This window comes from Podarcis raffonei, chromosome 10 (genome assembly GCF_027172205.1).
Source record: "Podarcis raffonei isolate rPodRaf1 chromosome 10, rPodRaf1.pri, whole genome shotgun sequence".
Lineage (NCBI taxonomy): Eukaryota > Metazoa > Chordata > Lepidosauria > Squamata > Lacertidae > Podarcis > Podarcis raffonei.
This window is the reverse complement of record NC_070611.1, coordinates 19,310,829-19,322,741: the sequence shown is the minus strand read 5'-3', so window position 1 is coordinate 19,322,741 and position 11,913 is coordinate 19,310,829. Positions and strand designations below refer to the sequence as shown.

The 11,913-nt window shown below is 44.7% G+C and overlaps 1 long non-coding RNA gene across 1 annotated transcript; it reads right to left on the bottom strand.

Moving 5' to 3' along the window:
• Nucleotides 1–204: 204 nt before the first annotated feature.
• On the bottom strand, nt 205–6,061 carry LOC128422600 (uncharacterized). The gene is made up of 2 exons (XR_008332534.1): nt 5,932–6,061; nt 205–484 (listed from the first exon to the last, which is right to left on the bottom strand). It is a non-coding gene; the product is annotated as an uncharacterized LOC128422600 (long non-coding RNA).
• Between the last annotated feature and the right edge of the window lie 5,852 nt (nt 6,062–11,913).

The window sequence follows — 11,913 nt, the reverse complement described above, 5'->3', positions numbered from 1 at the left end:
TTATGTTCTTATGCAAACCGAGGACAGGCAGCTCATATAATGATATAACATGCCTTAATGTCTTGGGAATGAATCGGTCACAATCAGCTTTTTTAAGCTTGCCTATTTGTGTTGACCAATGCAGGAGTTGTTCCTAAGCTCCATCTTTTGAGATTCTGATTTTTACATTGTTGCTCTTGATACACCACAATTACCAACACTAAATATAGTGAGCATCTCTCTCTCTGCCCCCCCCAAATGTGGTGAAGCAGCAGGCCTTTATTTATTTATTTTTAGGCGATGTGCTTATTAAGTCTTGAAACCAAAATCTGCATTAGAAAGGCTGAATCTTGACAGCTGTAGAGGCTGCAGGAATTCACAGGCTTTTGACTCGTGGCACCAAAGCTCTACATTTGATCCCAGTGCTGAGAAGCTTCCCTGTTTTTGCCTTTGTTAGGTACCTTTCAAAAGTTGTTTGGAATGGCAGGCAGTTGCTAGGCTGTCTCTAAAAACAAAACAAAGCCAGAAAGAAGCTTGGGCATGAACTAATAATAATAATAATAATAACAACAACAACAAATTTTATTTATACCCCGCCCTCCCTGGCCAGAGCCAGGCTCAGGGTGACTAACACCAGTAAAATTACAGTAAAAACATAATAGGAAAAGAAAAGAAAAAACAATTTAAAATACAGGTTAAAATGCAATTTAAAATGCAGCCTCATCAAAACCATAAGGGGAGGGAAACATAAGGGTCAGACTGAGTCCAAACCAAAGGCCAGGCAGAACAGCTCTGTCTTGCAGGCCCTGCGGAAAGATGTCAAGTCCCGCAGGGCCCTAGTCTCTTGTGACAGAGCGTTCCACCAAGTCAGGGCCAGTACTGAAAAGGCCCTGGCCCTAACCACCTTGCGACCTGGGACCTCCAAAATGTTGTCATTTCTGGACCTTAATGTCCTCTGCGGGGCATACCAGGAGAGGCGGTCCCGTAGGTATGTGGGTCCTAGGCCGCATAGAGCTTTAAAGGTCAAAAATGTCAAATTTCAAGCCACCAGAGCCAGTCCCAGCTCTTAGTCCAGAGGAATTTGGCCACCCTCCAGGTGCCCGGCTTGAATCCTTATTGACCTCCCCTGCCAGCGACTCCCGGCAGGATCAAGGGAGGTCTCCCTCGGCGATTCTTCCCAACGTGAAAGAAGAACACACCATTCCTCCCCCTCCTCTCCCAGGGAGGGGGAAAGAGACAGACAGAAATATATTTACATGTCTTTATTCCTGTCTTTCAGCAGTACAGAGAAAACATGTCTGTACACTCTGATTCCAACTGCAGAGAGAGAATAAACTCCACCCATGTACTTCCAGTACAGGGTCATGTGCCACTCTGAGCTAACATCCGGTGCTCAGTACACTGTCTCTTGTTCCCACGGTACATTTCAATAACATCAGTTTCCTGTTTACCATTCCAGCCACCTGGAGCTCGCTTCTGCATTGCTGCTTTTTCGTAACATCCTCCCCCAAAAGAATCAATGCGTGTTGCAGCAAACAAAGCGTGATCCAGAGAAGAAAACAAACAGTTGTTAAACACATAACACTCCCCTGTTGTTTCAGTTCCACCCTTGGAACTCCCCGCCACTGGTTTCCCCAGTGTACCTCTCTGGTTGTCTGGTTTCCAAGACAGCCCAAAGGTTTGCCTGTCAGTGAAACAGTAAACACCCAGAAGAGAACTTTTGGTTTTTTACTGACTAGAAAGTGAAAGCAGGCTTGAGAGAGAAAGCACAGACTTGAATTCAAAATGGATTCTAAGAAGGCGGGAGGGTTGCCCTATCCCCCTCCCCTGACAAATGACAATTATTCATCTTGGTCTATAAAGATGAAGGCCCTACTGCAGAATCAGAGGGTCTTTGACGTGATTGAGAACCCCATCCCAGCAGCACCAACCCGAGGTTGGGAGTCACAGAATCTGAAAGCCAGAACGGCTATAATTCTGTGTGTGTCAGATGACCAATTGGTGCATATTCAGGGTTTGGAATATGCACGGGAAATTTGGGAAATGCTGCGTAGAACACATCAGAGGGATGCTGGTTCTTCAGCGTTGCTGTATTTTGAGAAGCTGACCAATCTGAGGCTTGCGCCTGATGGAGATGTTCAAGCGCACCTGACGGAGATGAAATATCTGCGCCAGCAGATGGTGGAACGCAATTTCCGTCTGCAGGAGGAAGTGTTTTGCTTCATGATGATCAACAGCCTAAATCGGACTTACAAAACGGTTGCCAGTCAGCTTGGTTCCCTCCCGGCTCAAGATTTGACCGCGGAAAGGGTGACTGCCGTCGTGTTGAATGAACATGACAGACTTGCTGCACTGGAAGTAAAGCACAGGGGAAGGGAGGAACGGAGTTCTAATTCCCCCGCAGATGAAGCTACTGGAGAGAAAGCTCTAGCTTTGAACGTTGTCCAGTGTTACAGTTGTGGACAGGCTGTGCATCTTCAGCGGAACTGCAAGAAGCCACGTCAGCCAAAATGAGCGAAGGGCCGCTCAGCAAAGCCTGAGGCGTCAGGCAAAGGTCATACCAAGACTTCGGTGAGACCTGGAAAGGCATTGATGGCGAAAGGAACCACGCCAGATGTTGGGAACGCGTTTATTATCGACACTGCAGCGACGGTTCATATGTCCTCACACAGAGAACTCTTTTCATCGTTTAAGAAGCAAAGCTTCGCTGTGAAACAGGCCAACGGTCAGGAACTGGAAGCGGCCGGCGTGGGGACTGTCTATCTTAAGAGTCTGAACTTGACAATAAACAATGTTTACTTGGTTCCTGAATTAAAGTTCAATCTGCTGAGTGTTTCGCAGATTGCAAAGAAAGGACTGAGATTGTCCTACGATGCTGAGAGCTGCGAGATCTACAAAGATGGAGAGTTATTTCTTTCGGCCAGAGAGAAAGATGGACTATATTTGTTGACTTTTGCACAAAGTGATTACATGGAATGTAATTCATCTGTGTCTAACCTAGTTTCTCTTGCAGGTGTGAGCAAGAAGGTGACCGGGGTCAACAGAGCATTTCAGCGGGTGTATGCTGATGTGATTGGTCCTCTAGAACCATCTAGAGGCAATACAAGATTTTATCTTGTGTGTGTGGATCATTTCTCAAACTATGTCTGGGTTTATGTGTTGAGAAAGCCACAGGAAGCCTTGGAGAGGTTTCAGGAGTTTTGTGACAAAGTTAAGAGTATGCATGATGCTAACATTGATTGTCTATTCACAGATGAGAAGCAGATTTTTCTTTTACAGGATTTCCAGAGGTTCCTGCAGAAGAAGGGGATCAGACACAAGATTGCTGTTTCAGCGGAAGCGTGGAACAAGGGTGTCTGTGTACGGGTGAACAAAGAATTGCAAAAGGGGATGGAAGCGCAATTGCTTAGTTCACATCTGCCACATGAGTACTGGGCCGAGTCTCTAATGTCGTTCTGTTATACGAAGATGAGAAAGGTTTCAAAAGAGTTGGGAAGTTCTCCTTTTGAGAAACTGTTCCACAGAAAACCTTCTGTTGCCCATTTCAAGGTTTTTGGGTCTCATGTGAGAACAGAAGCTCCAGGTGGAGTAAAGAATGCCAGAGGCATTTTTGTGGGGTATGAAAAGGGTCTCTACAGAGTAATTTTGTCTGAATCTGGTCAGGTGATTCTCACAAAATTTCTAGAGAGTGCTCCTGAACAGGAGAGAGTGATAGTGCACACATTTCCCACTGAGGACGATTCAGATGATGATGATTTTACTGATTACAGCTGTACTGAAAGTGATGACACTGATAGCTCGGAGAGCTCAGTTGTCACAGTCATTGAGAGGAAGTCTCACACAATGGATAGGCCTTCACAACTGAAGGATGAACCACTGTTTACCATTGGAACTGGTTCTCCAAAGAGTCCTGAGACTGGACCTGTGAGCAGAGAGGATCAGCACCTCATACGTAGGTCTGAGAGAGTAACAAAGGGTCAACCACCCAAGAGGTACTCAAAAGAGTTTGCTAACTTAGCTGTTGCATGTGTTGCTGTTGTAAACAACCGAGGACAGGTTGGAGCTGTGTCTAAGTCAGAGACAAAGACACAACAGAGAGTTGCTAGCCAAGGTAATTTACTGACTAGAAAGTGAAAGCAGGCTTGAGAGAGAAAGCACAAACTTGAATTCAGCATGGATTCCAAGAAGGCGGGAGCGTTGCCCTATCCCCCTCCCCTGACAAATGACAATTATTCATCTTGGTCTATAAAGATGAAGGCCCTGCTGCAGAATCAGAGGGTCTTTGACGTGATTGAGAACCCCATCCCAGCAGCACCAACCCGAGGTTGGGAGTCACAGAATCTGAAAGCCAGAACGGCTATAATTCTGTGTGTGTCAGATGACCAATTGGTGCATATTCAGGGTTTGGAATATGCACGGGAAATTTGGGAAATGCTGCGTAGAACACATCAGAGGGATGCTGGTTCTTCAGCGTTGCTGTATTTTGAGAAGTTGACCAATCTGAGGCTTGCGCCTGATGGAGATGTTCAAGCGCACCTGACGGAGATGAAATATCTGCGCCAGCAGGTGGTGGAACGCAATTTCCGTCTCCAGGAGGAAGTGTTTTGCTTCATGATGATCAACAGCCTAAATCGGACTTACAAAATGGTTGCCAGTCAGCTTGGTTCCCTCCCGGCTCAAGATTTGACCGCGGAAAGGGTGTCTGCCGTCGTGTTGAATGAACATGACAGACTTGCTGCACTGGAAGAAAAGGACAGGGGGAGGGAGGAACGGAGTTCTAATTCCCCCGCAGATGAAGCTACTGGAGAGAAAGCTCTAGCTTTGAACGCTGTCCGATGTTACAATTGTGGACAGGCTGGGCATATTCAGCGTAACTGCAAGAAGCCACGTCAGCCAAAAGGAGCGAAGGGCCGCTCAGCAAAGCCTGAGGTGTCAGGCAAAGGTCACACCAAGACTTCGGTGAAACCTGGAAAGGCTTTGATGGCGAAAGGAACCACGCCAGATGTTGGGAACTCGTTTGTTATTGACACGGGAGCGACAGTTCATATGTCTCCACACAAAGAACTTTTTTCAACGTTTAAGAAGCAAAGCTTCTCCTATCCTCCGCTCACCAACAAAAACCACTGCCTTAAACCTGACCCTGTACTCCACCGGGAGCCAGTGCAGTTGGTAAAGCACTGGATGAATTTGATCCCATGGCAAGGACCCTGTAAGGAGCCTTGCCACGGCATTCTGCACCTGCTGGAGTTTCTGGGTCAGCTTCAAGGGCAGCCCCGCGTAGAGCGAGTTACAATAATCGAGCCTGGAGGTGACCGTCACATGGATCACTGTGGCCAGATCAGGGCGAGAAAGGGAAGGGACCAACTGCTTAATACGGCAGAGATGGAAAAATTCCCAATTAATGGGAATTCTGAAAACAAAGTGGCTGACCTTAGGTAGCTTGGGTAGCTCATCTGAGCCTGGAAAAAATATGGGGGAAACCCTTTGTTACAATTCCCAGTGGGGTGTTGTCTTCTCCAACCCACTCTCTTGATGTTCCACATAATGCCATGGCATTCTTGCTTCACAGAAGACCTAGCGAGTCCTTTGCACTCAGAACTTAGAAGCCTGGCTCATCACAGGGTCCTCCTGTAAGTGTCTCCTGTTGAAGTTAGAGTAGTGAAAACGCAGCCAAGAACCTCAAATCATATATATGACTGACACCCTTCTTTGGAAATTAAACCAATGTCCAGACTTTGACATTCAAAAACTTTGCTTGCAGAAACTTATAGCTATAGATGAATTTTAAAAATAATATTTACAGTCACATGCTTCTCCAAGAATGGGCTTAAAGTCTCTTCTTCTGACTTCCAAACAACTGTATTTTTCTCCCTTTCCAGAGCTCAGCACCCAGCCTTCTGCATCTCATTTAGGCCATGCCTTGCATCTCCTACGAGAGATTTCCACTTTTACCTTCTCCTGCAGCTTTTCTCTCTTTCAATCAGAGAAGAAGCACTCCGACACTCTATTCAACGTGGCAGCGTTCACCGTGGATTCAAAAACACTGTCATCTTGCTTCATGTAAAATGGAGTCTCTCCTTCACTAGATGCCTCCCATGTGACCAACATTCACCAATCACACGAGAACTACTAGAGAACTCTCTAGAATTCAGTTACCAACCAATCAAATTTAAACACATAGTAATGCATACAGGCATTTACAATTTCAGCAAAGACTCTCCTCCCTGGAAGAGAGGGGAGTGGTTGTAGGCGGGAGCCCGAGCTCCGCCCCTGGCCGGGGGCCTTAGCCCCTGCCCCTCCTCACCTGGCTGGCGCCCATGCCCACCGGAGGCAGCCAACCAGGTGTCTCCAGGGGGCGTGTTTAGCAGCTTAATGCTGCGGCTCCAGCTCCGCCTCCTCCTCAGTCGTCGTCATCCCGCAGCGAGTCACCCACCCTCCACTCCCATTTAGCTCAGGGTCTAGGTTTTTTGGCCTTGCTATGGACCTTAGGTTGGTCACCCCGGTTGTCTGGGGGGCCTGGTAGGATTTTTTCCATTTGGCATTAGGCTTTTTGGTTTTTTCGCCTACCTCGTAGCAATCGTCACAACTTTTGTGGTATTGGTGGGTAGGTTAGGCATTGGATTCATGTGTGTCAAGGGCTAGGTGTGGCCATCGCCTATGCTATCTACCGTGGGTTATTCCGTTAAAGGAATCTGGCGGTCGTGTATTCCGTCCGATGCCTGCTTGGCGGGAGGCCATGGCACGACCCTCGGTGACATCAGGGGGTGAGCCTATAGTTGGATTAGCATCAACAGGCTCCACCTACTGTTGAATAAACCCACCTCCTATAGTCATCCAATGCCTAAGCCAATACCTTTTCACTGCTGTAATCAATAAAGTTGTGGCCTTTTCTTGCCCATTAACCTTATATCACGTGTCCTTGTGTGTTTATTTCACATAGCGGGGGTCGGGCCCTCGATCCACAAATTAATTTACTATACTTAATATCCCCTACCTTCTTGTGTTCAGATTCCAACCCCTTCCTTCTCCTAGACTGGCCCCTGAGCACAATTAACACAAGCAGTATGACTACAACTTTCCTCACAATGTTCTTGTTGCCTCTCTAAGAACTGAGGTTGCCGCCACCTTCCTACTTAGCCTGTCAGCATTTGGGCCATCTGAAGTGTTGAGGCAGACCACCTTCTTCCTTCTTCTGATCGTTCTTATGCTCCCTGAAGTCTTCCAACTGTCACATTCACCAGCCTTGATTTAGGAAGGGAGGCCAAGCGTTTGGACTCACCTGTTTCCAGCACTCTTCTCAGACCATCTCTTTGACCAGTCCGTTCCTGTCAATCAAGCATATAATAGATAAATAATTTGTTTTGTCACTGTTTTGGAAGCATCCAAAGTTAGAGGAAGACTTTTAGGGTAGTAGAGACACTGGGAGAAACACACATGTTCACGGTGGAAATTTGTGGCTGATGTAGAAAGCTATCAGCCATGAATTTCAATATTTGCAGTAGAAACTGCTTCTGTCAGGGTTTTGTTCTTTGCTTTTGGTAGATTAAAGAGGCCTTTGCAGGGATTCTACAGCGCAAGAGTTTTCTTCACTGGGACAAAGTCTTTGAGGTATTGCTTTGAGATATTGATCAGACAGCCCCTGTCACACTGGGTCATTTCCACCACCTCTAGCAAAGGGAAAGATTGTACGTGAAGCGAATATGCCTCAGCCTGAAATATGTGCATCTAGAAATGGGGAAAAACACACCAAAACCTGGGTTAAAGAAGCACTTTCTGTTTCGCCTTTTTGTTATCCTGGCATTGATTCATTTTCTGGTGAACTGTGCCTAATTAGATGTGACCGACATATTTCATTTTGAATGAGAAGCAGTTACAAAGCCAGGAATGAAACATGCGATGTTACTGTGGGACCACAATGCTGCTCAGATCTTTCTACACCTAAACCATCCACTATGCTTAAATTGTAGTGTGATGGTGGATCTCTCAGAGTATGGCTTGAATTCACCTGTGCTAAGCAGGCCTGGATCTCATCTGTACCTCAATGGAAGACCTCAAAGGAACCACAGGCATGCTTTTTTGGGGTTGATGGTGGAAGAAACATGGGATTTAAATGTAAGAAAATAAAGCTAAGAAAACTAAGGGTGCTTTCAGATGGACATTTATTGAGGGCCCAGTGCCCCTTGTTCAGAGTAGGGTTTGCTTGCTTGTTTGTTTTGCAATGTCCACATGACATTTTGGCAGTAGAACACCAGCCCATGTTCCCCCCACATTTAATCCAAATTGAGGGTGGGGGGATCCAATATTGGGGGGGGGACCCAAACCTTGTTGCCTATTACCCATTTATGACATCTCAACAACCCATCAGCAAATTAAGCCCCAATCTGGAACCACCTGTGATGTTAACATATGAGAGTGCTGGAGGTGAAATAGTTAAACAGGTTACCCAATCAGAACCCAGGGGGGTGGAGTCAGAGAGACTATAAAACCAGCTCTGTGAGGGGTGAAAGGGGAGTTCGTTGGGAGTTGGGTGGTTGGTTGGAGTGGGAGTGAATTGGGATAGAGTTTGTGGGTAGGTTGAGTTAGTATAGTGAAATAAGCTGAGTCAGGAACAGTTAGGAGCTAGGAAGACAAGTAGATATCTGAAAGTTGGTTTAGTGAGTGAAAGCAGGTAGCAGAAGTTATAGGTCTGGATAGGCACCCTATGATTGTAATTGACCGATACCGTTTATGAAACCACACGCTTGTTAAACTGCAATAAATAAACAGAAGTTTATGTTCCAATTTAACCCTGACTGGACTCAGTATTGTACCAGGTAGGGCCTGGGTGGTGGCAGCGAGAAATCAAGTGGTGGCACAGGGATCAATAGACGGTGAAACGTCCGGGGACCCTGTGTGATCGCCACATCACCATAAACTTCAACATGCATTAAAAAAATTAAAACACCTCAGAAATAATAAATAATGAATATAAAATCCTATCCAAAATGTATAAGATATTGTTGGAATGGCATACAAAAGATGAGGAAGTTAAATCAGTTATGATAAAATGGGCCAGAGATATTGGTTATAATATACAATTTAACGACTGGATAAAACTATGGAATGAAAGTATTAAATTTACTGCATGTACTGCACTAAAGGAAAATGTTATGAAAATGATATACAGATGGTATATTACACCAGTAAAACTTGCAAAAATGTACAAAACATGTAAGAAGTGTTGGAAATGTAAAGAAAAAGATGGTACATTTTATCATACGTGGTGGGAATGTAAGAAAGTGAAAAGCTTCTGGGAGTTGATATATATTGAGCTGAAAAAAATGTTGAAATATACATTTGTTAAGAAACCAGAGGCTTTTCTTTTAGGAATTGTTGGTAATGAAATAAATAGAAAGGACCACAAACTTTTCCAATATGCAGTAACAGCGGCAAGAATACTACTGGCCCAGAAATGGAAACAAGAACAAATACCAACGTTGGAGGAGTGGAGAATGAAGCTGATGGACTATGCAGAACTTGATAAACTGACTGGGAAGATCAGATATCTACGAGATCAAAAGTTCATCGAGGACTGGGGAAAATTGGTTGAATATTGGGAATGTATAAGTGATAATGCAATAATGCTAGTGGCATTTAGAGAAGCTCTGTAACAGAATAAGAAATATTGTAAAAAGGCAAAATAGAAGTGGGGGGTAGGTATAAAGGCAATAGTAAAATTTGGAAATGTGTAATTAAAGAAGTTTGAATTTGGATGATTGGCAGAGAAGCCGAAGGAAGTCAAAAATGGGAAATTTAACAGAAATTGTAATGTGGATTGAATGTATGGAAAAGTAATAAAATATAATTAAAAAAAAATTAAAACACCTCAGACTTACAAGATACCTGCTTTAAATCTAGTGTCCATAGACCATGTGTCAGAAAGCTCCTGCCATGAACAGAATTTCCATTTGCACAAGTGAGTGAGATGAAGGTGGAAACCCACACAAGAAAATCCCTGTGTGTCTCCTGCGGCCAGCCCCCCATTGTATTTCATTTTATTGCTGCTGCCACTGAATTAATTCATAATAAGTTAGTTCTCCTAAAGTTCCTGTTTTGTTGGATCCCTGTGAAAACCATTAAGATGCTCCTTGGATCCGAAAAGTCAAAATAAATCTGTTGTCCTCGGATGTTTCACTCCTGCTGTGAAACATCCATTGTAGGTCATTGATGAAGATTATATATTGCTAGAGCCAATCATGAACCTCCAAGCTCCCCTGTGGTTAACCTACTTCCTTTGCTAACATCCTCGTAACCTTTCAGTAATAGTTTTGTGTGACCCGCGATAATCTCTGGTAGGTTCCAGGCTGCATCTTAATTAAAATCTAGCAGGTTCAGAAAAGAGAGGGGGTGGAGTTGCATGTGCTCCAACTGTCCCTATTTTCTGCTTGCTACCTCTAGTAAATCATTGCCCCCTGTTTTGTTTTGTTTTTGCTTTGTATTCTATTTTTCTTAGTGTGAGTGTGAATGGAATCCATGGCATATCCTGGGCATGGCTATCTATCTGGCAGACTAGAACCATAGCAGCACCCCATAATGTCACATTTTGTTGCAGGTCTCACTTGTTAAATCTATGAGTTCTAGGAGGTGGACTTGTGCACTTCAAGTGCACCTGTGTGGACTTGAAAGTGACTTGAAGCCTTCCACTTCTCACGTGTGTGGTTCACTTTGCATTGTTGAGAAGCTTTCTCTTTCCTCCCACCCCCGTCTTCTACCATATTTAAACAAAACAAAAAAAGCAGCACGTTCTTATTTGTTAAAGGAGAACAGAACAGCTGATTATAGAGTGGATTGATGCAACAGATAGCCTTCAGCTCTTGGCTGCCATCAGTTTTAGACCCTTGGGCATGCCTGAATTTTTGGGTGCCATGGATTCTCGTCACTTCTGCCTATACTTCCCTGGGTCAACTTCCTCTTCCCACAAGAGAGGAAGACTGAAAGCATGTGTGTGCATGATTCGCTTTTCCAACAGACTGAGATGAAAGTCAGATCCAGCAGAATTCGCCTGAGCCTTGAGAAGCACATAGAACTGAATTAGGAAGTAGTACGAAATGTCACTTCCTCTGTCTCCTATATGTATTTTCCAAGGGAGAAAAAGCTAACCGCCATCCCAACCAAAGGAACAATTATGTACTGGTGATGGAGAGGGCTTAGAGGCTTGGTGGGAATGAGGGGGAAGACCTCAAGAGCACAATTGTGCTCACAAGCGCCATGTTGGTGACTGTGGCGATCACACAGGGTCCCCGAACGTTTAACAGTCTATTGATCCCTGTGCCACCACTGTGCTCGCTTCCCCGCTGCCACCAACCAGTTACTCTCTGGTAAAACACTGAGTCCAGTCAGTTGTTAAAAGTGAACAAAAAAAAACACAACAAGTTTATTTTACAAACATTAACAAGTTTATGGTTTCTCGGATAATATTCTTGTCAGTATCTTAACTTTAGTTTCTTTACCGGCCTATACCTTCCTAATACCTTCTGACTGATTGTCTCAACTGTTTGACTGACTCCTCTTAACAAATTCTCTCAGTTTCTCACACCAGACTAGCCCAACCCACAGACTTATCTTCTCTGTCTCTTCTAGCTCCAGACTGTCTTCTCAACAACTCTAACTCACTAAAAAACCTCTGTGCTTAAACCTTGTACACAGTTAACTCTGCCCCCTGGGTTCCCATTAGTTAGTCATTTTACAATTAGTTAACCCTTTCCCTATGATCCCAGTATGATGTCACACACATAGGAGGGCAAATGCCACAGTGACCCCTATCTTAGGCTGTATTTATTAAATTAACGCCCATATCCTTACTCCCAAAGGAGCCCAGGGCAGAGATTGAAGCTTTGTCTGAAACTAGAAGCATCACAAGTGTCTCACTCTTTGCACCTGTTAAAATGTTTGTGG